General features: G+C 47.3%; 1 long non-coding RNA gene across 1 annotated transcript in view; it reads left to right on the top strand.

Moving 5' to 3' along the window:
• The window catches only part of LOC138453512 (uncharacterized), a 268643-nt gene extending 242472 nt beyond the window's left edge, over positions 1–26171 (top strand). The window contains exon 5 of the long non-coding RNA XR_011260449.1: positions 25856–26171. This is a non-coding gene — a long non-coding RNA (uncharacterized lncRNA). The remainder of the gene's footprint in view (positions 1–25855) is intronic.
• The last annotated feature ends 1203 nt before the right edge of the window (positions 26172–27374 follow it).

Raw genomic sequence — 27374 nt, 5'->3', positions numbered from 1 at the left:
AACCCTGGAGCAGTACTTAAGATGCTTTATCAACAGCCAACAAGACAACTGGTGCACACTACTCCCTCTAGCTGAATTCTCTTATAATAACTCCACACATGCAGCTCTGGGGTTCAGCCCTTTTTTTGGTACTTATGGTTTTCACCCTCGCTCCATTCTTCCTGTCTCAGGCCTTTCTACTAACGTACCTTCAGTAGATTCTTCACTCTCCCTCCTTAGAGAGACACACAAGAAGGTAGAAGAAGGCCTTAAGTCAGCCCAAGCCCGATATTGCATTCCAGCCAATAAACATCGTAGACCTGTACCAGGATGGGATGTGGGTACCCATGTTATGCTCTCCACTAGGTATTTACCTCGTTGGGTACATCCCTCCAAGTTATCTCCAAAATATCTAGGGCCATATGAGATCATACAGAAAATCAATCCTGTGGCTTTTCGCCTAAGACTACCAAATAACCTAAAAAGGGTACACCCTGTTTTCCATGCTTCCCAACTTAAGTCATTTCATGCTGATACATGGGCACGACAGGTTAGACAGACTCCTATTCCCCAGGGTTCCACTCGAGCTGAATATGAGGTCGCCCAACTCTGTGACTCCAGGTATCATAAGGGCAGGCTGGAATATTTGGTTAAGTGGAAAGGCTACCCTTCTTCGGAAAACTCTTGGGAACCCATCACACACATTAATGCTCCTGTCCTACTTCGCAAATACCACTTTTTCCATCCAGGGAAACCCGGAGGAGGAGCATATAGGAGGGGGCATACTGTCATACCCGCCGAGTTCTTGGCGTCTATGGAGCCGCTGGCGACGCGGAACCTAGCTTCGTTCGCTTCGGCCACGCCCCCTGTTTCCTGGTTTCCTTTTTCTGATTCTGATTGGCTAGACGCTCCGCGGCCCGGTGTTTTAACCAGCCACTTCCGGGTCACGGACGCGTTGCAACGCTTCCGGTTTCGTCCGTAGGCTGAGTTGCTTGCTGCCTGTGGCTTCGTGCTGCTCTCTCGCTTGCTGCTGGTCGGGTCCTCGCACCCTGTCTGAACCTGTCTGTCATTCATTCCGCTGGATCTGTCAGCCTTTCCCTTTCTCTCTTGGTTCGCAATAATTCTCCTTTGCCCTCCTTCCATCTTGCTTCCCCTCCCACCTTCCCATCTTCACTTACCGCATTTTTCCTTTTCCTGTCTGTTATTCTTCCCGCTCTTCCTTCACCTACCTTCGGTATTTGCTTCTGTGACCTCCCGTGTACCAGACTCCGGCCTGTTCCCCTGGACTGCCTTTGCTTGCTGCATCAGTACTTCCTCACTTAGCCTGTGTACCAGTTCCTCGGACCTCTTAATGGACTGCCTGTGTTTCTGAATCTTCACTCCACGTGTTGTCTTCAGTCACTTCTACCAGATCTTACCTAGAGTACTCCTGGTTCCACGTTTACAAGACACCCAACGATTCTACAGGGGTTTTTTGTGCCTAAGGCTTTTTCCCCTCTTGGTCGATCCCGGGGGTGGGCCCCCTGGTCTCCCTTCTTTGGGGAGCACGGTGGCTTCCTTCCGGGGTCGTCCCTATCTTCATAAAAAAAAGGTGTCTACTCGAAGAAAAGAAAAGAAGGGTTCTTGGAAGGAAGAAGAAGGTGAGGAGTCGGGGGAGGGGGAGATTTCAGAAGCTACACTTTCGGACGAAGATATCACCGACCCCGGTGACACTATGTGAGAGAGGGTATGCCCAGACGTGGGTGCCTTGCTCGCTGCGCCATAGGAAACCAAGCTGCACCTCACTGAGGAGGCCCAACAAGGCCGAAACATGTCTGGGGTTGCTGGTGTTTCCGTGTAGAGGGGACCTGGCCTAGCAGTTGGGCAGGGCTGCTCCCATTGGTGGCAGTACCTGACTGATTTGCATATGGTTGGACCCCCTTTGCAATGGCTCAGACGGGTTAAAAAACGGTGGTGTGGAAGGTTGCCCAGAGCAATGCCAGTGGCTTTGATTTATTCTAAACCTTCCACCCATCACTTTTTTGGTTTCAGTTTGTCTCCCTATGTGAGAGAGGGTATGCCCAGACGTGGGTCCCTTGCTCGCTGCGCCATAGAAAACCAAGCTGCACCTCACTGAGGAGGCCCAACAAGGCCGAAACATGTCTGGGGTTGCTGGTGTTTCCGTGCAGAGGGGACCTAGCCTGCAGTTGGGCATGGCTGCACCCATTGGTGGCAGTACCTGACTGATTTGCATATGGTAGGACCCCTTTTGCAATGGCGCAGACGGGCTAAAAAACGGTGATGTGGAAGGTTGCCCAGAGCAATGCCAGTGGCTTTGATTTATTCTAAACCTTCCACCCATCACTTTTTTGGTTTCTGGCTGGTCTATAATACACCTGATGGATAAAGTTGAACTGGATCAGTTTACATCTCGAGTTTAGGGACACTTTCTGCATTTGCCCTAATATGTACGACCAGTCTTCATCTTTAATCGTGCCTCCTAGTGCTCTTTCACATCTCAGTTTCGGGTTGGGTGACTGGCTAGAGGTGATCAGCAGTAGGTCTTTGTAAATACTGGATACTAGCCTCCCTGATCCCTGTGCTTGAATCACTCTGTGCAGCAGTAGCCATGTGGTTGGTTGAGCCGGAAACGAAGGGAACAAGGATCAAAGCGTGTGTCTGAGACGGAAATACACAAAAATGTCCAGGTGAGAGTTGGCCCCCCCGTTCTCGTATTTGTTGGATCGTCAGGAAGTGACCATCCACAAACCAGTCTTGGAGCTTGTCAATCTTTAGCTTGTTCGCCCATTGGAGGTATGAATCTGGCTGTGAGCAGGGGGAGAATCTCACTGTGATATTGTTTCTTAGTGCAATCCTTTTCCATATCTAGTACATGGTTAGTACCACATTCAGAGTCCTTGGTGGAACCCTGAGTTTGCCTATGATGGCGGCTTGTAAAAGATTGGGAGTTACCAGGGCCCGTTCAATTTAGACGTGTGAGCGGACAGGATGGGTGGCATACCAGTGGCTTAGGAATTGTGCTTGTGCAGCCCAGTAATAGCATTCTAGGTCGGGTAGTGCTAGACCGCCCTTTGCGATTGGTTGGACAAGGATCCTATGGGCCACTCTTGCTGTTCATCGGCCCATATCAGCTCGAGCACCAGGCTGCGCAGGTGTTGGAAGAAACTCTGCGTTAGCAGAAGTGGTATGTTCACAAACAAATATAGAAGTTTGGGCAGGATGACCATTTTTACGATTGAGATCCGGCCCCACAATCTGAGTGGTAGCAGTCTCCATCTTGAGATTTTGTCTCCGAGCGCTTCTAACACACTCTCGCAGTTATCTCGGAACAGGTTGTCATAATTTCCAGACATTATTATTCCCAAGTAACTGACCCCTGAGGACTCCAACTTGAACTCAAAGTCCTCTCTGAATTCCACTGTTTCTCGGTTTAGGGGAAAGATGACTTTTTGTTGTGATTAATTTTTAGCCCGGAGAAGGCTCCGAACTTGAGCACCTCCCTCATTGCTGGGTTCAGGTTTATTGCTGGGTCGCCTATAAAGAGAGCTACGTCATCTGCATATAGGGATAGGATCAGTTTATGGGGCCCTATTGTAAGGCCTTTTTCCAGCAGTTTGGCCCTGAGGCTTGCAGCCAGCGATTCCATTACGTGTGCAAACAGAATGTCCGACGGGGGACATCCTTGTCTTGTCCCTATCTTTAGTTCTACGGGTGCTGATTTTGTTTTCCCCAGGGTGATCCTAGTCATGGGGTGTGTGTAGAGGAGTGCGACCAGTTTCAGGAAGCGGTTTCCCAGTCCGAGTTTTTTTAGTACAGCAAAGAGATATGGCCACTCTGCGTCCAGCAGGACTGCCACTCCCTGAACCGAGGGGGTCCAGTGCTTCTATTCTCCTGAAGAGCAGCCTGATTCCGAATGTGTTCTGGCCTCGTATGAATCCCGCCTGATCTGCCAGTATTAGACGGGCATCAGAGGGAGCAATCTGTAAGTTAGGATTTTAGCAAGGATTTTGTTGTCGATGTTTATTAGTGAAACCGGCCTATACGAGGCGCATTCTTCAGGAGGTTTCCCCGCTTTATGGAGCAGGAAGACGTTGGCTTCGCGCAGAGTGGGAGGCATGTGCCCTTTCTCTAGTGCTTCTTCGTATACTGATCAAAGGATCGGTGCGAGGGTCGGGGCAAATGCCTTGTAAAATTCACCTCTCAGGCCATCTGGGCTGGTGATTTGGTCCCTGGTAGTTCTTTTATAATGTCTGATATCTCCTTGAGTGTGATTGGTCTATTTAAGGATTCTCTCATTTCACCTTCCACCCAGTACAGTTCAATTTTGCTTGGGTATTCTTGGAGGGCTTCCGGGTTATTTGGAGCCTTGAAGCTGTATAGATTTTGATAAAAGGTACGAAATGCTTCCACTGTTTCGCCTTCGGTGTGGACTAGGTTCCCTTGGGAGGGTGCAGACACTTTCCAGCTTTAGGTGTCTCCTGTCTGCCACCAACAGTCTAGCCAAGAGGGCTCCCAGTTTCTGGTCTTCGCTGTACAGCTGTACTTGGTGACCACGAGCCATGAAACGGCTCTCGTAATCGGCGTTGTTTCTGAACTTGTCTAGCTCTTCCTTGAGGAGGGCTAGGGTTTGAGGGTCCTTTGAGTTGGTGTTGGTCTGCTCGAGTTCTTTCACGGGTCTCGTTGTTGGTTAGCTCCCTTCGGATGGTTTTGGGATCCCATTTTCTTTGGCCATACATATCCCGCTGTTGTAGCACTTTAGCGTCTGCCACAGGATCCCTCTCAATGCCACAGAGTATTGGTTGATGGTAAGAAAGGATGTGATTTCTGTAAGGAGCTCCTGTGCGAACACTGGGTCTTGGAGTGCTCTTGAGTTGAATCTCCAGCTGGGGCTTTTCTTTATGTCGTCAGTGGGGATACACTCAAGGGTAACTGTGGAGTGGTCCGAGAGCGTTTTTGGAAGGATCAAACATTCGCCCACTGGAATCCTCCTACGCAGGACACCAGTAGGTAATCCGGTTGTGAGCTTGTGCCGTGGACCCAGGAGTGGAAAGTGTATTCACGAGTGCCGCTGTGGCCGAATCAAAACACGTCGATCAGGTTGTAGGCATCGCAGATTTCACGGATTTGAAGGCTTGCTTTTGAGGGTGTGTTGGTAAGAGAGAGGGATGTATCCATTGCAGGATCTAGGGTGGTATTCAGGTCGCTCCCCCAAATGGTCGTGGCTGTGTTGATACCCGCCAAATGTGTCATCACCCAATCGACAGAGTTTGTGCAGTTAGAATTTGGACCATATGTGTTAACCAGGGCAACCTCGGTGCCCTCCAGCACCCAGTGGACCAGTAGTGCTCTGCCCTCTAAATCCTGTTGCATCGACAGCAGCCTGAACTTCTTGGTCCTGTTGATCAGTATGGCCACCCCTCTGGCATAGGATGAGAAGGAAGAAAAGTATTTGTGGCATCCCCATGTCATGGCCCATCAATTTTTGGAGGATGGGAGGAGGTGGGTCTCTTGAATTAAAGCTACGTCTATGTCGTGCCTCTTGAGGTAATGTAGTATCTTCCTAGTTTTTGCTGGGCTGTTTCCCCCCCTAATGTTCCATGTTACCAGCTTCATTGGTCTAGGGATTTTCTGTGTTCATTCAGGGTATGTTCATCTTTTTTGCGTGTTGTGTTACACGTGCGGGCATGCTTCTTTTGAGTATTCAGGTCTGGTAGTGGGGTCTCTAGGTGGTGAACGGGTCCACCAATGGCGAGTTCCGTTGAACTATTCCCTCTTCCCAAGTGGCAGGATTCACCCTGGTTAACTTGTAGTGGAGTTTTCTTCTTGGTCCCCTTTCCGCAAGCAACCCCCAACTCACCCGTCAATTGTTCCCTCACCCCAAACCTGTAACTTTGCAATATTGCTGAGCTCAGTGCGCTAGTGCCCAGCCAAGTTCGGTAGCTCCCTTCTGTGTTATGTGGTCAGTTTTCTCCCGGGGTGTCCGGTGTGACTTAGTATCCCGTGATGAAGTGTTAGAGGTGAGTTATTGTATAAGTTCTTGTGAGCAGGCTTTTTAATTGGTGGCATGGTGTTAGGGTGCGTCGCATTGTCGGAACTTCCATACCATGGGAGCTCATCGGGGGCCTCTCCTATCTTGGTTATCCCTCGCCGGCCTCAGTTTATTATTAGGGGGTCGGCAGCCAGTTTCGTCTAGGAAGCTGCTTACGGCCTCGGGATAGGCAAAGAACTGTGCCTTTCCAGCATGTTGAATTCAGAGATTTGCCGGGAAGAGCATGGAGTATTGGATTTGATTGTCTCTCAGACGTTTCTTCACCCCTGCAAAGGATTTTCACGATGCATGGCGTACTTGAAAAAAATTAGGATAGATTTGGACCCAGTCACCGTTGTGATGCAATTCTCCTTTCTCCCTCGCGATTCGCAGGATCGTGTCACGATCTTTGTAATTAAGTAGGCGTGCCAGGATGGGGCGTGGAGGCGCGCCCAGCATTGGACGGTTGGCTGGCACCCGGTGCGCTCTCTTGACCACAAAGAGTTGGAACAGGGCGGCTGCTCCGAATAGTTCCTTGCAGGCAGTTTCAACAAATTCCTCCATCTTCTGTGGGGTTTGTTGCTCCCTCACCCCTACAAGGTGAATGTTGTTTCGGCGGCTTTGTCCCTCCAAGTCCTCAGACTTGGCGGACACCGCTTTCAGTTGTACTTCAAGTGCCGAAACTCTGGCTGTTAGTGCCGCGCTTCCATCTTCCAGGTCAGACACTCTCTGTTCAGCCATGTACAGCCTATCACCATGCTTGTCCAGCCGGTGTTGGAGTTGGTCCACTTTAGAGGATAGGTTATCTAGCTTGGAATCTAAGTTCCCGATGCCGGCTTTGAGGTCCAGTAGTATTTCACGAATGTCTATATCTGGAGGAGGGTGAGCGCTGACGTTCTGTTCGCTACTTGATGGCAGATGTTCTGTTTGTGTGTTGGTACCAGGAATCCTGCTGGCTGGGCCTGCCTCAAAATTCAATTTCATTTGCAACTTGTTGTTGTTCCCCATTTTTTGGCATTTGTTGTAACTGGGATTTGAGTGTCTCAAATGGGATTCGCAGGCCCTAATGTCAAAGAACTGACTTATTACACCGGGGAGGGAGCCAGACAGCAGTTTTCAGCAGGCCCCACAGTGTTTCCCTAACTCCTGGATGGGCGCCCTTGGCCTGATCGGGCAAGTTTTGTCGCAATGTCTGTCCGTGGATTGTCACTGCGTGAGCTGATTGTTGGTGCTGGTGTTGGCTGATTGCCGGGTTCAATTCCTGTCCAGCACCGCTTAGGTTGTTGGCTGTTGGAGGTGAATCTTTCCTTAACTTGTGGTCAGGTCAGGTCACCAGGTGTCGTGGTCGTGGGGGGCGGCTTTGTGGGGGGGGTAGAATGCGGTCGGTTGAGGCGTCTCCTTATTCAGACCGTTCCTTACTAGTGGCGCATTCAGGAACTTGGTTGCAAGGTACCCCATATGGATTTCTTTTTGCTGTTTCCCATTAGAAATGACAGGAGCACCTTCAACCAGAGTGCAGGGGAACACACGTCAATGGCTCAGTTATATGCGGTTGCAGGGTTAACGTGGTGTCTGCACCTCGCATGAGGATCGCTGGTTTCGTGGATAGCAGTTTCTCTGCCTCTGTGTGGGTTGAAACGGGGGAGCGGGTGTCGTGGGGTTGCAACACTGCTTGCACTCACCGGACTAGCCCTTGTCCCCGTCTGTGGTCTCTTGGGTGTGTTAGTGCAGGAGGTCGGGAGTCAGCCTGCTTCCTGGTATTTCGTCGGGCGAAGTCTCGTCCTTGCTTCAATGTGGAACGTTCAGGACGGCAGGTCCGGCTATGCTCCGGCGGTAGGTGGATCACTTCCCCGCTCCCCGCTGGGTTGCCCATCTGGCGATTCACCGGTACCAGTGCCCCATCAGGATGACTGCGGACTTGCGAGGGTCACCACTGTCGTGCCACATCGCTGACCTTTTGTGCTGGATGAGGGTCAGTACACGGCTTCTTGTGTGGCACTTTTGCCGTTGCAGCAGGTCGTTTCAGGTGCTGCCGTTGCCAGTGTGTGTCTTCATGAGCCCACTGTGCCCGTGGCTGCTCCGAGCCTGTTCTCGTGTGTGCTTTATACGGCAGACTGTGTTAGCTGCAGTTTGGCGCCACTAGTTGTTGCGGTTCTCTGCTAGCGCTCGGTTGGAGTGGGGGCAGGGTTTCCACTCGGGCTCTGCTGCAAATTGGATGATGCAGTTTCTCCCTCGCCTTCTCACCGGTCGCCCTGGAATCAGGGGTGATTAGGGGGATTTCACCTTTAGTTAGAGGTGTCTTAGGCACCCTGGGCAGGATTTTCAGCAGGATTTTTGGGAGCTTGACTAGGAGCTCACATAAGAGCCGCCATCTTGTTTGGGTTCTCTAGCGCCCTCTCGAAAGATTGTATTTTAAACCCCATGTCCAGCTATAATGCTAAAATGTTACGTGTAAGCACGTCTTGTTGAAATAAAGCTGTATTTTCTGAAGTGTGCATGCAGCTGGTGTTTTCCCCGCTAAACTGAAAGGTTGGTGCCTTTGAAAATATGAACTCAAGACCTTTGCCTGGCCCTGCCAGGAAAAGCAGCTCTAGTTCAGTTACAAATACAAAGAATGATGAGAGCGGGATGAAAATTATGGGATTTACAGATAACATGGCCAACAGAAATTACCCTTAAGGTCTCCATAAACTGTGCATTAGCTCTGAGCAAAGACCTTTGAAGCCAAGGAGGAAGAGGGTAGAATAAACATTGGCCCAGCAGATGGCCTGGTCACATGTTTAAAGATAAATACAACTTAAGAAAAGAAATGTGGGGGCCATAAGAGTGAAACTAGGAGCACCTATTATGCAGTGCCATTGATTAACATTGGGCTCCTTTTTCCCTAGTAAAAAGAAAATTGTGCATCCCAGTGAGCCCAGCCAGTATTCATATTAAAGGGTATAAAAAACCTGTCGGGACCATATAAAAATGAAATTTGTGTGATGGATGTAATTTAAGTTATGATCAAAATTATGATTGTGGCATTGCATACATCTGACTAACTGAAAAAATAGATAGAGTGATAGACAGTGAAATTAATGTTGGAAGCACGTAGTGTCAGAGTTGTAACTATTAAGATGCAGAAAACCACAAAAAATGATCGCTCTGCCCAGGTAGGGCTTGCCAAAATAAAATTAATATTGTCCGACTCGCCATAAAATGTAGAATCCAAAAACGTATAGATTCATGTAGGTATCTGAAAGGTTAGGGTAGCTGCCATGTTGTTAGATGTTTAAGGACACTGACAAGGTAAAACCCACCTGTCATTTTTGGATGATGTATTTTTCCTCCTCCCTCAGCTTCCATAACCCATAACTCCCAACTTCTGGTCCTATCAGCAGCCAGTGGGCGTCTTGGTGGGAGGTGAAGAGAGAGTGCTAGCAAATCCTTACCATGGGAATTATGATAATGTAGAGTGTCATCAGCTCTATAAGAGGTCAATTTTGCATCAGAACAGGGCTTTTTCCATCTTATTCCTGGAGGTAGTCAACTGCTGGACTCTTGCGAGGTACTACAAGCATAGAGGCCTCAGTCCTTGCATTGGAGACAGTGGTAGGGAAAAGAATCCTTGACTGAAGCCCTTTACCAGATCTGTCCTGTCCTCATAGGAGCCCTGCTTTGTTTCCCTGGATGCCCCTGTATCAAGGTCTCCCGTGTAAGTAGACTAATCCAAATGCCATCAATTGTGTGGGGAGCTACCTGCCTTTATCCCTTTCCATTAGTGGGTAGGAGAGATGAAACTGGGTAGGCTCTTCGTACATTAATTAAATCTCACTCAAATGATTTCCCCATAGAAAACCAGCCTCTCTGTGGAAATTGAATGTGTATATCCTTAGCACCTTTAATTAAAATAAATCAATTAATTCCCATATAGACTAATCACGGGATGAGTGTTGTTAGAGTTCTAAACTAGCAAAATTAATGTCCAGTGGGTTAGAGCCAGTATAAACAATAAAGACCTAAAATGCCACCTTTCAATTGAATGGGGAGGGAGGTAAAACGAAATTTCCCATTAATTCCCTTGCACCCCAAACCAGAATTACCAAGCATTACATCTCATTTGTATATGTGTCGCAAAACGAAATTTCCCATTTATTCCCTTGCATCCCAACCCTTGAATTATCAAGCATTACATCTCAGTTGAATGTGTGTGTAAAACGAAATTTCCCATGTATGCCTGTGCATCCCAAACCAGAATTCCAAAGCACTGCATGTCCTTTGAATGTGTGTTGAAAAACGATGTTCCCAGTGAGTTCCTTTTCCAAACCTTCTTTTTCAAAGAAAACCCCAAAACGAAGTTCCCATTGAGTTTTTTCCTCAAACATTGACTTTCTAAAAATAAAGCCAAAACGATGTTCCCATTGAGTTTGTTTCTCAAACATTGCCTTTCTCAGAATAAAGCTAAAACTGATTTTCCATTGTATTCCCACTCCCTGGGCCTTATCTTGAAATCAGAGGAGTCGTATCCAATTGATGCCTAGAGGGTCGGGTTGCTGGGAGAAATTAATATTGTGCCAAACTAAGAAATCACTTGTGTGTTTTGTATGTTTCCTATAGGTTAATTTTCAAGAAATCTGATATAGATTTGACTGCCAAATTCAAAATTGTACGTGTGTCATATCGAAACTGAAAGTCATGTAAACCTGTGTTAGTGAATTGGTACAAGAAATTTGAATTTCTTATATTGTGTAGTGCCACAGCATTGGTGGTTGATCTTTTGGTTGGTATTATATTTTGTCAAACCTTAAATAAATATATATATTCTCACCATACACCGGCCTGGTTCCTAGCTCATTGGTGGCATAGACGGTATTTGTTTGGGTGGTGTGAGACGGGTTGGAGGCCTCACTAAAGTTGAATCTGTATAAGCACTTTGGGTGTGCGCCACCTTGCTTGGGGGGGGGGAAGGAACTTCCTGAGTTGACACTGACCGCCTAATTAACCACGACAGAACTTAATATAATTGTAATAATGTCCAAACGAGTACAATACAAAATTGTGTATATTCACTTGTGTTTCCTATGTTAAAGGTGCCCAAGCCAATATGGTCCCCATTGTAGCTCACTTTGGATCTAGTATCCCAAATCGACAAGTCTCCTTAGTCACAATTACTTTGGAATATGATTTTAAATTCATGTTTTCCCTAATACTATATTGCCGACTTTTTATGTATGTTGCAGTGAATGGTCAGATGGCAGCTGAGTTAGAGGAGTATTGTGTAGCAGCAAATTTATAGGGTGGTGGTGGTGGTGTGATAGAAGCATACCTGTGCATTACAGTAAAGAGCCTATCGAGAGAGGTGAAATACTGAAAATTGTTTGATTGAGTTTGTTTAGGATGGACATAAAGAGAAATTATTGGAGAAGAGTACATATTATTCTATGTGTAAAGGGATGCGTTGACTGCAGGAGCTGAATGCTTGCTGAAGGGATATAGAGTGAATCTCCCTGAATACTAAAGGGATAGATTCTGTACATGATGGTCATCAAATTATAAGCATTACTAAGGGGAAAGTGTGCAAAAATGACCGGTGGCCGAATATGGATTGTCAGATTGAAAGCACTGTAAGTACATGTGTGCCCTGATTTAATTGTGACATAAGTCACAAGGTTCGAAAACTACCACTGTATCTTTTGCTTTCCCCAAGGGCCAATTGGTGAGTTTAGGGACTCATGTGTTGATGCCTTATCATAATCTATGTAGTACAAGTACATTATTTATTATGATGATTATTTACTACTTCAAGTGGTCAAAAGTTATTTGGTCAAACATGCTATGATGGAAAAGGGTTACAACTTTTTTGGTGACTAAATTTAGACGAGAAAGTTATCTTGAAGTCATTCTCAGGGATAATGGGCCACGATTGTCTTCCAGGTTGATGGAGAAGCATGGTAAAGAAAAGAGTTTTAGCAGGACATACGTGTCAGTCATCCCCTAGAAAGGAATGCAATGGTGGAGAAAATGAGTGGTGTGATATGCGAGCACATGCAAAAAGCAATTGGTGATTATATGGACCGTGGTAATGCTTTAAAAGAGTTGAAATGGAGCATGGTACACTTATACCACCGTAGTGCCTCAATTCAGACTCATCAGGTGCCGAGAGTCTGATATCAAGATGTGACCTGAATGGTTGAATGCTAAAGTGTGCATGAGGATGGATGATGCAATCCTTGTAGCAGGAAATATCACATGGGTTCAAAACAAGAATAAGGCTTATCCTGATCCGAAGTTGAAAAATGTCAAACCATATATGGATGTCATTGTCTAGGTGGGTCATTGTGTGTGAATCAATGGGGAAATTGAAAGGGAAAGGGTTAGATCAAGTTCTCCAGCTGTGTCAATGTCAAGGCACTCTGGTCCAAGGCGCAGGAGCGACGCAATACCAACCACCCCCACTATGGTCGTGGAGCCTGCAAGTCAAAGCTTACACAGGCTACCCGGACCAGAGCAGGGAAGGAGGGTTAGGGTCTCGCTGGTTGGATAGGTTGGGGGGTTTTAGGGAAACCGGATTGAGGGTTGGGTAGAGGTTGTGGATAGGAAGGGGAATTTTAGGGAAAGGGCTGATTGTTGCACACTTTTGATGTACTTGGTACCAAGTAGCTATTTGCACCCCAATACCACAAACCCAGGCTTAGGCCCCCTCACTGATTAACCTTACATACAAAGTCTAACCCAAGCACCTAGATCAGTCCACAACTAAATAGCATTATTTTCCAGCATGCAAACTTAGCTCTGGTTTTCAGTGTCCTGTCCATGGTAGAGCCGTCAAGTCTTGTGGCAGGTCCGTAGTGTTCAGTGCTTGTCCAAGCTAAAAGAAATAACACCAGTTAACCTTTTGTCCTCTGAATTCTGATAACATTCACATTCATTCCTCATACTCGTTTCAACCACACAACGTTCATTGCTGCCACCCAAACTCTGTTCACGGGCGTTTCAGTGTGCCAAAGTTACGCCACTTCTCTGGGCCTTTTTCCACTAGTTGCTGATATGGAAATTGCCAGCGTTATCTTCCACAGGGGTCTTCCTTCAGACCGCCGCGGAAAGTAGCCACATGTGTTTTCGCCTCCTGTGCACCTTGTTCTCCCTGGTCCCAGGAGGCGGGAACACACACACAAGTTGGGTACGGATATTTCCGTACACTTCACTTCCCCACAACACAAGCACGGTATGCCGACGCGCCAAAATACACGCCCACTTATCTTCTCGGTAGGCGCAGGGGCTAGGAATGGGCGAGCAAAGGCCCCCTGCGCTTCTCCCCCGATCCCTCTGATTCCCAAGATGGGTGAATGGACTTATCTTGTGAGAGCGAGGGGCCGGGTTGCTTCTCCGGTGGGGCTGGGCCCCTCGCGAATGATTCTGCTGGAGCTGGGCTCTGCACGTCCTCTCCTTCCGAAGTCTCAAGCGCAAGCCCCGTGCCTCGGGGCTTGCGCATGCGCGTTGACGAGCCACACCCGGCTGGGCTCCTGATTGGTCCATAGCGGCCCCGGGCATGTTGGGAGTTGTAGTCAGGAGACTGCTTCTGCTGGGAAAAATAGTCTTTTAGGGCTGCTTTTCTGCAGAAGGGGCACAGCAACCTTTTAAATGGGTGTAACTTTCTAGACACTGTTCTTATGCCCTGTCTAAGCATCACAATCCCCACCATGCCCTTCTGCACCCCTTGTCTTGGTCTGGTTTTGGCTTTAGCCCTGACAGCACTCCCCCTCCCACAGAAGGTAGGCCCTCCGGGTTTATCTGGATAGTTCTTATGGAAAGTGTGCAATAATCTTGGAGCATGAACGTGATGTGAGGGCTCCCACGAGCGCTCTTCATGTCCATACCCCACCCAGTCCACTAAATAGTATATTTGGTCGTTAGTGCCTTTTTTGGAGTTTAAAATTGCACGTACTTCATATTCAGGTTCTCCATGAACAATTATCGGGGGGGGGGGTTTTGACGGGAGTTCCATACGGGGCAGGTTTTAGCAGGGACGTGTGGAACGTGGGGTGAATCTTCATTTGGGATGGTAAATCCAATCGGACTGCAACAGGATTTATGATTCTTGCTATTGGGAATGGGCCTAAGTAACGGGGCTGTAGCTTTTTGGGACCATCCAACCGAATATTACGGGTGGACAGCCACACTTTATCACCCACACAATAGGGAGGACCGGCACGGCAATGCTTGTCTGCATAATGCTTATAGGAATTTTTTGCTCTAACGAGATTACCTTGTGCCTCCTTCCATACTTGCTCAATTTCAATTCGCTGTCCCGCTAGTGTGGGCAATTCCACACCTAAGGACGGGACAGCTATGGGGAGAATACGTGGATGTCGTCCGTAGAGACAGTAAAAGGGAGTCTTTCTGGTGGATGCGTGTACGGCATTATTGTAGGCCAGCTCAGCTAACCAAGTATGCTGGACCCAAGTGGTCTCTCTGCTTGCAGCAAAGCAACGCAGGTATTGCTCGAGCCCCTGATTCACACGCTCGGTTTGGCCGTCAGTCTCGGGATGGTACCCAGATGACAAATGGACTTCCATCCCAATAATCCTACAAAATTCACGCCAAAACCGTGAGGTAAATTGTGGGCCTCTGTCGGTAATAATACAGTGTGGAAGCCCGTGAAGGCGAATGACATTTTGTAGGAATAGTTCCGCAATTGCACTAGCGGTTGGGACTCCCTTGCAAGGAATAAAATGGGCCATCTTTGAAAATGTATCTACAATCACGAGTATGGAGGTGTGACCTTGTATTGGCGAGAGATCCACAATGAGGTCCATGGTTATAGTATGCCATGGTACGTCTGGAGTTGGTAAGGGATGCAGTAGACCTGCAGGTTTTTGGTGACTGGCCTTATTGCGGGCACAGACTTCACACCTCAATACGTGTTGTTGAACATCTCGTCGCCACTTTGGCCACCAAAAATATCTAGCTACCAGTTCTTGTGTTTTTGATCTTCCTGGATGACCCACAAGGGATGAGTCATGACACCATGACATGGCCTTCTCCTGGAGTGCCGTAGTAGGCAAGTACAGAGCATGAGCATGGTAGGAAAGCCCTGCAATAACTACGTTCCGAGGGTCTTGTTTGCACCAATGGTGCAGTTCCTGCATAGAGATTTCCTTCTGAATAGCTTCAAAGAAGTCAGAGGTCGCACCAATTATGTGAGCGGAAGGGATTATCGACTGGGGCGTTGGGTTCGCCTCTCGAATTGTCGACTCAGGGTAGCGTGATAAGATGTCAGCTTTCTGGTTGCTGGTTCCGGGCCTATATGTGATGATAAAATCAAACTCCGCGAAATACAAGGCCCAACGTAACTGACGCGAGCTCAGGGTCTTGGCGGTCTTCATAAACTGTAGATTGCGGTGATCTGTGATTACCGTTATGGTATGGCGTGCTCCCATCAGGTAATGCCGCCATTCACTAAATGCTGCTTTTATTGCCAACAGTTCTCGATCGGCGATGGTATAATTCACCTCAGCTGGCAGCAGCTTCCTTGAATAATAGGCCACCGGATGTAACAAACCCGTTGTGGGATCTCTTTGGGACAGGACGGCCCCCAAAGCATAACTGGAGGCGTCCGTTTCAACCACAAATGGTCTGGACAAATCTGGATGTTTTAGTACCGGAGCGTCGGTGAAGGCCTTTTTGAGCTGTTGAAATCCCTGCTCGGCTGAGGCATCCCAAACAAACGGGCAACCTTTACGGAGAAGCTTCGTGATTGGAGTAACCAATGCTGAAAAATTCTTAACAAAGCGTCTATAAAAGTTTGCAAACCCTAAAAAGGATTGTATTTCTTTTACATTAGCCGGAGGTGCCCAATCTAAAATTGCCTGCACCTTTTTAGTATCCATTTGTACGCCGGTTGGGGTTAGGAAATAACCTAAGAACTTCACAGTGGTACGATGAAATTCGCACTTTTCCAGTTTTGCGTAGAGATGATGTTCTCGCAATTTCTGCAACACCGCACGTACATGTTGGACATGTTCCTGGAGGCTGCCGGAATAAATGAGGATATCGTCGATGTACACGACGGCACATACGTCCAGATATTCTCTGAGTTCCTCATCCAGGAAATGTTGGAAGGCGGCAGGGGCGTTACAGAGGCCGAATGGCATGACCTGGTATTCATACAATCCGAACTTGGTTCGGAAGGCGGTCTTCCACTCGTCTCCTTCACGCACCCGTACTAAGTGGTATGCGCCTCGAAGGTCCAACTTGGTATAGATGACCGCATCCCTAACTTGGTCAAGAAGTACAGGGATTAAAGGGAGCGGATAACGGTTTTTAATGGTTATCCGGTTCACTCCGCGGTAATCTATGCAAGTCCGCAGCTCCCCAGACTTCTTCGGTACGAAGAACAGAGGCGACGAAACCGGAGAATTGGAGTGCCGGATAAAGCCACTCTTGAGGTTGGATGCAATATATTCCCGGAGGTGGTCATTTTCAGCCTCGGTCAAAGCGTAGATGCGGCTGCATGGCAGTACCGCTCCTGCCTCCAGGTCTATCCGGCAATCGAAGGGCCGGTGTGGGGGTAAAGACTCAGCAGCCTGTTTATTAAACACATCTACGAAGTCGGCATACTCTTGGGGCAGATCTTCAGGACGTACCTCTGGTTGACTATTAACAATGCTGATGGTGCGTATGTCAGGCAAAACCTTTTCTAAACAATGTTCTCTGCAATATGGAGAATTCAGATTTATCGACCCTGTGGTCAATTGAATGTGGGGACCATGCTTCTTTAACCACGGCAATCCCAGGATAAGCCCAAATTGCGGGGCGGCAATAATGTCAAAGGCAATCTTCTCTGTATGCCCATCTCCACACTGAAGGGTCATAACACAGGTACTATGAGTAACGGGACCCGAACTAAGGGGGGTACCATCCACTGCGTGTACCGGTTCTGACTTAGGTTTACATTGCACGGGAATTCCTAATGTACCCACGAACTGGGCATCGATGAAATTTCCGGTCGCACCCGAGTCGACTAACAGGGTAACCTGTTTCTTTTTTGTCAAGAACTCTAGGCAACCTCTCAGAGTGATGTATGGGGCATAATTTGAATAGCCTGCATTTGGGGCCCTGCTATTTACTAGGCTCGACCTGGTGACCCCCACTACCGGCGAGCCGAGGCGTTTCCCTGGGTTTTTGGTTTGGCGGGGCATTCGCGAACGAAATGCCCAGCCTTACCGCAATACATACAGACCCCGTCTTTTCTTCTCTGCTCTTTCTCTTCCTTTGTTAAGGGGCCCCGGATTGAACCGATTTGCATCGGCTCATCCCCCTCAGATTTGTCCACCGTCCCATGAGATCCTTTAAATTGGTCTAACCGTGGTACAGGACGCGATTCTCCTCTTCTCTTATCGCCCCGCCTTTCCGCCATGCGGTGGTCGAGACGCAAGGCCAGGTTTATCATATCCGAGCACTCTCTTGGCTGTGGGTCAACCTGGGCTATAAGATCATTTAACTCATCTTTCAATCCCTGATAGAATAGGGACATCCTTTTTTCCCTAGGCCATTCGGCTTCTGCCACTAGCCGATTGAACTGCGTGACATAAGTCACCAGCTCCCTATTGCCTTGTCTTAAACTCAACAATTCCCGATCTTTACAGAGGGTGGCTGTCTGTCGATTAAAGATTTTCTCAAATTCCCCTAGGAACTCATCCCAGTCATACAGGAAGGCATCGTCCTTTTGAACCAAAGGGTTCGCCCAAGAGGCAGCGTCCCCTGTAAGGTACGATATCACAAAGGCAGTACGTGCTTGAGCAGACCGAAAGGCTGACGCCTTGGTAAGAAAGTGGAGACGACATTGGGTTAGAAACGTGGAGAATTTTTGCGGATCCCCTGCATATCGCTCTGGAGGTGCGAGGGGAACTATGGCTTCCGGGGTTACATGTACCTGTAACGGGGTAGACGGTTGACCAGGTAAGGGCGGTGCTTGGGCAGCTAGACTCCGCACTTGCGCGGACAAAGTAGCGTAATCTTGCCTGGATGCGGCCAACTCCCCTTGCAAATCCTGCAAGGCTTTAGCAATTTCTTCCATGACTGCTGTGGGGGTTGGCTGCGCCGCTCAGGCGCCTGGAAAATACGTGGGCTTGCGCTTCTGTCAAGGCACTCTGGTCCAAGGCGCAGGAGCGACGCAATACCAACCACCCCCACTATGGTCGTGGAGCCTGCAAGTCAAAGCTTACACAGGCTACCCGGACCAGAGCAGGGAAGGAGGGTTAGGGTCTCGCTGGTTGGATAGGTTGGGGGGTTTTAGGGAAACCGGATTGAGGGTTGGGTAAAGGTTGTGGATAGGAAGGGGAATTTTAGGGAAAGGGCTGATTGTTGCACACTTTTGATGTACTTGGTACCAAGTAGCTATTTGCACCCCAATACCACATACCCAGGCTTAGGCCCCCTCACTGGTTAACCTTACATACAAAGTCTAACCCAAGCACCTAGATCAGTCCGCAACTAAATAGCATTATTTTCCAGCATGCAAACTTAGCTCTGGTTTTCAGTGTCCTGTCCGTGGTAGAGCCGTCAAGTCTTGTGGCAGGTCCGTAGTGTTCAGTGCTGGTCCAGGCTAAAAGAAATAACACCAGTTAACCTTTTGTCCTCTGAATTCTGATAACATTCACATTCATTCCTCATACTCGTTTCAACCACACAACGTTCATTGCTGCCACCCGAACTCTGTTCACGGGCGTTTGAGTGTGCCAAAGTTACGCCACTTCTCTGGGCCTTTTTCCACTAGTTCCTGATCTTCCACAGGGGTCTTCTTTCAGACCGCCGCGGAAAGTAGCCACGTGTGTTTTTGCCTCCTGTGCGCCTTGTTCTCCCTGGTCCCAGGAGGCAGGAACACACACACAAGTTGGGTACGGATATTTCCGTACACTTCACTTCCCCACAACAACACAAGCGCGGTATGCCGACGCGCCAAAATACACGCGCACTTATCTTCTCGGTAGGCGCAGGGGCTAGGAATGGGCGAGCAAAGGCCCCCTGCGCTTCTCCCCCGATCCCTCTGATTCCCAAGATGGGTAAAAGGACTTATCTTGTGAGTGCGAGGGGCCGGGCTGCTTCTCCGGTGGGGCTGGGCCCCTCGCGAATGATTCTGCTGGAGCTGGGCTCTGCACGTCCTCTCCTTCCGAAGTCTCAAGCGCAAGCCCCTTGCCTCGGGGCTTGCGCATGCGCCTTAACGAGCCACACCCGGCTGGGCTCCTGATTGGTCCATAGCGGCCCCGGGCATGCTGGGAGTTGTAGTCAGGAGACTGCTTCTGCTGGGAAACATAGTCTTTTAGGGCTGCTTTTCTGCAGAAGGGGCACAGCAACCTTTTAAATGGGTGTAACTTTCTAGACACTGTTCTTACGCCCTGTCTAAGCATCACAATCCCCACCATGCCCCTCTGCACCCCTTGTCTTGGTCTGGTTTTGGTTTTCGCCCTGACAGTCAATGTGATTAAAGTGTTCAGCACTTGTGGCATATTGAGTTGTTAGGCATATGTGGAGGGTAGAACAATGTAGAGCTGTGTGCACAGAAGTGAGGAAAGGAAGATTCCCACTATTTCACAGGGGAGTAAGCAACCAATCAAGGGTTTGGTGAAAAATGTGAAGGAGTGCAGCATGTTGATATTGTGGCGTGTGAGGATTGGGTGAAAGGGGGTAGTGGTGAAAGAAGGAGATGTATGGAAATGGTGGCAGGCGGTGAATGATGATTCAAAAAAACATCAAGCACATGTTGTCAATCTCCTAGAAGATCTAATGATTATGTTGTGGTCAAATGATGTTCTCTTATTAACACTTTGTTTGTCATTTTACTGATGAGCTGCTATCCACTCGTGTGGCATGTGGTTAAAGAAGCAGCTATGCATTCTTACTATGTTATGTTGTACATAGTTGAATAAGTGTTGCTCACTGTAGGTCTGTAGGATCCTTCCTTCCCTTGTTCCTTAATATGCAATCACCTATTACTTCAGAGAGAAGGATGGAATGTAGCCCTCTCATGCCAAGCAATGACACACATCCCACAGAAGGATATTTTAGAGCTTGAAGACAGTTACATTGTGACACCTCAAATAGCCAATAAAATAATAGTTCCCTCATTTCTGTCTTCTCCCCACCGAGCCCCCTCTTCTTTCTGCCCTTAATACTAGGGTAAGAGCTAACCCATGAGGCAACTCTTCGTACATAGATGGACTAGAGCAGGCCTGAGTCTACCGCCTACATACAATCAGGCAACCTACTGTGCATAAACAACATTCTTACTTATGTGTACACATTCCCCCTCTTTGTCATACAGGGGCCCTTTTTCCGTCTTTGTCTATAACTATGCCCCTCACGGCACAGTACCTTTTATATGGCTGGTTTGTGTATTTCGGGGGATTGCAACACAAACAGCTGGGCGCTGAGCCCACCCACCTCACCACCTTATGCCTCAGCAATGCATTGGGGGTAAGAGCTGCCCAACCCCACCAAGATCAGTCCACACCAATTACTCCGGGTACATGTACAAGTACAAATTAATTTCCTCCATGGCGGTTCCTATCCTGCTGCAAACTCCCTTAAGGGAGTGGGGGGCACACCCTCCACTGCAGATGCCTGAGTGGTTGCATGCGTGCAGGCCTGCTTCCAGCCAGGAGCACCTGAGACCTAAGGAGTCATTGCACAGCAGTGGTCCCGTTATCAGCATTCCTCCCATGCTCCAGCGGTGCTACACTCGGCCCACCCAGGCTATGGCTCACCTGGGTGGGGAGCTCGTCATCCTCTTCTGCACCTGCCCCGTATGGCCAGAACACACCTCCCTTCCAACCGGGCTGCATCCCTCACACGGCCTGGGGGCTTTGAGCCTTAATTATCAACATTCTGGCACTCCACCCAGGCTCCAGTGCACCTGGAAGGGGCAAAGACAGCTGTCCCTCAGCCCTCCATGCTTACACAGATGGGCTGCCCCACTCATACACTCATTTATTTAGGTGGCCTAGTTGATCCACATAGCTCCGCCTGCGCCACTCGTGGCACACGCGGCCCTGCACATGATAGTCTCTCCACACACTGGGGAGGCACTCGAGGCCGCAGCCCCCAATGTATAACCAGCATTATTCTGTTGCTTACTCTATCCTTCCCTTCAACTGTTTTAATGATTGTCTTCTTCTCTTGCCTTTCAACACTCAGGCCTGTCCTTTGACCATTTTCTCTCCAATATAAAAAAAACTAGGAGTGACTCGAAGGTGCACTCCAAAGAATAAGGTAAGTATAACAGTATTGCAAATGTCACACGTAGATATGTAAGTCCCCAACTCTGCCCTCTTTGGATCATGGGCTAAACAGGGATGCTTGTGCTGATAATTACTAAGAAACCACAAACTAACCAGTGAAATACTGCACAAGATTAATTCTATGATGGTAACACCTATACAAAGGAACGTGTACGTTCCATATTATGTTGTTTATTTATTTTATTTGTTTATTTTATTTTTGAATGTATTTCAGCACATAAAAAGCCCTGAGGAATCTAGGCGCTAGTTGCAGCAAGCGCTTAGCACAGTCCATAAGGTACAAGCGTATGGATTTCAGGCTAGTGGTAGGTAGTAGAAGCATACTTTGACAGGCCTCACCTCATGGTAGGGAGGGGGGAATGTTTCAGCCATGCAGGCAGCAATGAAATACATGATATGTTGGCTTCTGAGGCTGTACCTATTATGTGATGGTTGTTCTGGGCATATATGGTAGTACCTAGCATATGAGGTAGTATAATGTTTATGAGGCAGTTCCTGGTTTACGACTACAGTACCTGGCACATGACGGCTGTACGTGGCATACGTTTTATTGTTTCCTCAGCCACAAAAGAAAGTATTGTACGCGGTTTACAAGAAGACACGACATTATGCAGTAGTCCAAAGAACAGCCAAACAAGCCGTGCAATGCGGCAATGATGCCAAATATTTGGGATGTCAGCTAGTAGCTGCTTAATGCTAAAACGCCTTGTTTTACTGCTATATATGACGATGCTATGGAATTGTATAGAAAGGTGTGTAGATGCTTAGGTCTCCGCCTATGCACACACTTAGCGCAACATTGTATGCATGTGTTTGTTTATTGTGGAATACATGGATGTGTCGGGTGTCGCCTTGAGAATCATTATGCGTTAGATGGCAATGGTAAACACAGGCAGACTGTGAGATACTGCATGATTGTGAATCATAAATGTGTATGTTTTCATATCCAAGCTAACGATGGAGGACAACAGCCACCCACTTCCCACACAGCAGGGTAAACACCTTTCCTCCTTTTAATGAAAGGATGAGGTAGCACATACTTTCCAGATGCGTTTGGGATGTGATATGATAGTTTATTTATATAGCGCCTATACACAATGTGTTTCAAAGCCCTTCAAGGTAAGGGAGGGAACAAGGGACAATACAATGACATTCTTACAGGCTATGAGCTTTAAGGATGTGAAATTAACTATCGTGCTCGGCCTGACGACATTTCACATAGTGCAAGAGCTAAGACATAGATAAGGAAGGGAGGGGGGAGAGTGGGAAGGAAATGGAAACAGACAGGCAACTACCATACCAGGCCTGATGACATTTCTGGAGAAAAACAAAAGGCGAGGGAGAGGGGTGCAGAAAGGGAGGGGAGGAACAAAACAAGTGACTATCATACTAGGCCTGACGACATTTCAGGTAGTAAAATCATGAACTTTGGTGTGTCTCCCAATGGAACTGATCCAGTGGGTATCTCAAATGCTCACATCCTCTGCTCCTTTACGGCATAATACACAGAAGGGTCATTACTCACCCATGTTTCTGTGCACTTTTCCTCATATGACAGTAGCATTGTGAACTGCTACTGTTCCATCTCCATTTCCACCCCCAACAGGGATTCAAACGCACGTTTTTTTTCTCCAATATTTCTGCATGGATGTTGTGAGTTTACCGCCACAACGCAGTAACATCAAATAATGCATACACTCTCCGATTTCACATGCTTTCACAGTAGTTACTGCATGCAGAAATCTTAGCCGGAATACTGCCCAATTTAGGGGCGGCAGTGCCTCATCACAGGTTTGGCCTTAATTACTAGTGCTTATACCGCCAAACTGAAAAGCGGTGACCACGGGTACTAACGGGTCCATCAGACTATGAGATGAAGTTATTTCCCATGCTGAGGGCCCATTAGATTGAATTGGGAGCAGTAACATCACATGGGTAGTGTCGCAGGCAACATTAAAGCCTTTTTGGTGGACGACATACCACCATGTCCATGTAAGCAAATGTCTATTTTATGAGTGGACAAACTCATATTCGGGTTGTTTGGAAAAACAAGCAGTTTTTGGCAACACTGGCTCTTTTACTATTGTCGACAGACTCCTACGGGCGCCGTTAGTGTTATGGACAATTCGTTTTTCGGTTTGTCAAATGTACGTATCATGCAGTTAAATGCTCGTTTAATTAAATGCTGTTGATAAAAGTCAAGAATATTGTTCTAGAGTTGATGCGCAAGTCTTTTTTCGATTTTCTTGTGCCTGAGGGGCCATGGTGCAGTAGTTTAACAAAGTATTTCTCTGTGCCGCCTATCCACCGGGCTTTGCACAGACAGGCGAAAAGAAAACATTCCCACAGGGCAGTGCGCTCGCTCGGTGACTAAGAACGAGAGCTTTTGAAGTTGCCGAATAAACAGGGCTGACCATCATCAAGAAACACAACTTTACAACGCTGCAGAGACGGAGCTATTGCTTCAATCTCCATAGTAACCGATTGCACATCAGACCTTTCCTGTCAGCAAGGTCACGGCCCCCTACAGTGGTTGCTATGGATGTGTGAAGGCCAATATTCCGCTGCATGATAATTAGGAGCTTGTGAACACAGAAAGGGGGAGAATGACTTGTGCAGTTTGTCCGTGGACTTGGCTGCAGGCTCCTTTGTTGGATTTTGTTCTGACATGTTTTAGCCACCAGCATGCTGGCCGCAAATCATCAGAAAGAGCTCCGTTTTGTCAGCTATTGATTTACGGCTTATTAACACATCAACCCTTATTTCGAGTCCAATAGACACTGCCTGTCAACGCGATAACATCAACAGGGAAAGTTTGAACAGCACAGAAATGTTAAAATAAAACAATGTATCTGCTTTCAGAGGTGGTTTAAATTGTGCATGTTTGATAACGGAACTACATGAACTTTAATGATATTTTTGAAAAAAGTGAACGTATTTCAATGTTTTCAGATGAAGGCAGAGCTTATCGAGTAAACCGTACCGAGTATGGAAGCAATATGTTATATTCACTGGATGTGGGGCCCGTGCAACACAGATCTTTTTGCCACGTGGACCACTCGTCAGCTGTTGAGGTTCTTCAGTTGGAGACCAGACCCAGAGGTAGCAGAGACCGAAACCTTCGTGCAGCCATGGGGACCAGGAAAGGAGAACGCCTTCCCTCCTTTCACTGTGATCACACGTACCCTTGTATCTGTGCGCAGGAACAAAGTCAAGGTGGTGATTCTTGCCCCCTCGTTACAGTCACAACCATGTTCCCCGATCTTCTGGATCTCTCGACAGAGATACCAATTCAGCTGCCACAAATGCAGCAGATCTTTCAAGATCGGACTGGTCGCCTGCATCCCATGGTGCTACACGGGTCATTGACCCTGGCAGCCTGGATGATTTCCCGGGATGCCTGGAGAAAGCCAGGACCTTTGGAATAGGCTAGGAGATTCATCCGGGATTCCTGGGCCCCAGGGACGGCTAAGTCATATAAAGCAGCCTGGCATAATTGGAATAGTTTGTGCGTGGCAAGGAGTGGGAATCCCATTACGGCAGATGTGGCTGCATTAGCAGATTTCCTGCCAAGTCTAGCAGCAAGGGGCATGGCTTATAGCACAGTCAATGTCCACAGGTCAGCAGTCTCAGCTGGACACGCTATGACTGAAGGGGGCTCCAGTAGGGGAGCATCCCTTCGTAAAGAGAGTAATGAACGCATTCAACTCATGAAGCTGCCAACCCTGAAGTATTACCGGCTCTGGAAAATCCTGGCAGCGAAGTTGACAATGCTCCTTTGTCTGATCTTGTGTAAGAGATTTTTGGACGAAAACATGGGGATAACAAATAGGAGTTTTTCTCCAGAGGGGGTTATGTTTCTCATAACGCGGAGAACCAAGACGAATATCTCAACTGCGATATATCCAGCTTTTGCAGAGCATCCCAAGCTGTGTGTTGTTCGGTGCCTCAAAGTGTATGAGGAAGTAACAAGGCACCTTAGGCCGAACGGGGAGTCACAGTTGCTAATAAGTCTGACTAAACCGCATAAGGGAGTTTCATGTGCTACACTAGCAAGATGTGTCAACTGGGCTATGAAGCAAGCAGGCATAGATACCAAAGGTTTCACCACGCATTCGACTAGTGGGGCGATGACCTCTAAAGCTTTTGTAGCGGGAGCCAGATTGGAAGACGACATGAAGGCTGTGGACTAGTCAGGAGGTTCAGTGTTTAAGAAGTTTTACTTTAAACCGATAGAAGGAGTGGCTACGTTGGTGGTAAGCAAGCTTTGAACAAGCATAATGCGAGCCCGCTGCTTGACGTAGAATACAGATTTACCATACTAACATTCAGGAAAGTCATGATTCTATTAAAGAGACAGAGGCAAAGTATTATCCAACCCTGACTGCAAGTTGAATGTATGAAATTGTATTTGCACATTATTGTTATATGTTGATTGATTGTCATGAAAAATTGATGATGGTATAAAGATGCTGAAGACAGTTCTGAAACGTATAGTCAGTAGTTAAGTTATATGTCATTGAAGAACCCATGCAATTTTAATGACAAGTTTTTGCCTTAATTGTAGAAGCAGAGATGAAGAAAACGTAACAGGACATAATTCCAGGAACAGGAGCAGTATTACAGCAGTGACCATTGAGGAGCAAGAGTTTGTCAAGTTCGGATGACAATTCAAGTTCTGAAATTAGTTGAAAGGATTCAGAGGAAGTCGCCTCAAAGAAAGAGGAAGTAGTTCTGGTTGGATGGACACTATATGACAAAATGGACTGTAATGTGTTGAGTTTGTTTGATTAAAAGACTCATTCCAGCAGAAGTCTCTGGGAAATGTAGTCTTGTTGAGTTCTAGTTGTTGTAATGATGCTATTAAAGAGAGAGAAGCATAATTTGAGCCTCTGTGCTTGACATAGAATCTCCAGTCGTGCTGCTCCTTGGTGATATGATAGGATATCATATGGCATTTATAACGCGCCGATAAACAAGTGTTTCAAGGCGCAACAACGCAATGGAGGGGAACCAGAGGGAAGATAGAGACAGCGATCCTACTAGGCAAGGTGACATTGAGATCGCACAAGTGCAGGGGAGGGGGAAGGGGAAAAGTGCAGGGGGAAAGGGGAGGGGGCAGTGCAGTACATAGAATAATTCCATGGTGATTCTGAGGTAGTAGAGAAAAATCATGTTTCTCTATGCGATTCGTCCAATTTGCAGATGAGTCTCAGGTTTTATAGCACGTTTGTTACATTCCGCTACGAGAAAGGCACACCCATTTAAAACAAGCATTGGCAATGCCAATAGTTTTAGCGTTTACTTCTCTTCTTTGCATTTTGTATTTATAGGCACCACGGGGCAAGGAGAAGAGTGAGAGTAAGAAATAAAGCAAGTTACATCTGTATTTTACGCATTACTGAAAATGCACAAGAACAGTACGGACCCACCATTCAGACGAGTCGTGACAGGGATAGAAAGCGTCTTCCAACCATTGGCAGTCTATCTAGATGCCGTACTCCAACCACTGGTACAAGCCACCTCCAGCTACCTTAAAGATATGACTCACTTCTTACAGATTCTAGATACACTTGACATTGAAGAACCACATTTATTGCTATTCACAATGGATGTGAATAGCCTCTATACAACCATTCCGCACAAAGAGGGAATTGAAGCCCTTGAATGGTTCTTACTAAGACATGAAGATACCACAATTCATGAAGTCTTCGCAATTGAATTGATCAATATCATATTATATAACAACTACTTTTGGTTCAATGGACAATACTACCTTCAGACAGCCGGTACCTCAATGGGCTCCTTGGTCGCCCCCTCATATGCCAACATATTTATGTACTTATTTGAATGTACACATGTCTTGGAGAAACAACTTTGGAAGAATAAGATCAAATGTTGCAAAAGATACGTCAATGATATTTTCGGTATTTGGGCAGGAACAGAGGAGGAATTATACACATTTTTTAAATACCTCAGTGGATGCAACGAAAGGATAACATTCACAATGGAAATTGGGAAACCAACAATACACTTTTGGATGTTAACATTGAACTCATTGGTACTGACTTCACAACCAACATTTA

The sequence above is a fragment of the Ambystoma mexicanum genome, chromosome 4p, assembly GCF_040938575.1.
Source record: "Ambystoma mexicanum isolate Mex_15411 chromosome 4p, UKY_AmexF1_1, whole genome shotgun sequence".
In the NCBI taxonomy this organism is placed as follows: domain Eukaryota; kingdom Metazoa; phylum Chordata; class Amphibia; order Caudata; family Ambystomatidae; genus Ambystoma; species Ambystoma mexicanum.
Note: the sequence above shows the minus strand (reverse complement) of the source record. Positions and strands in the feature narration are given on the sequence as shown.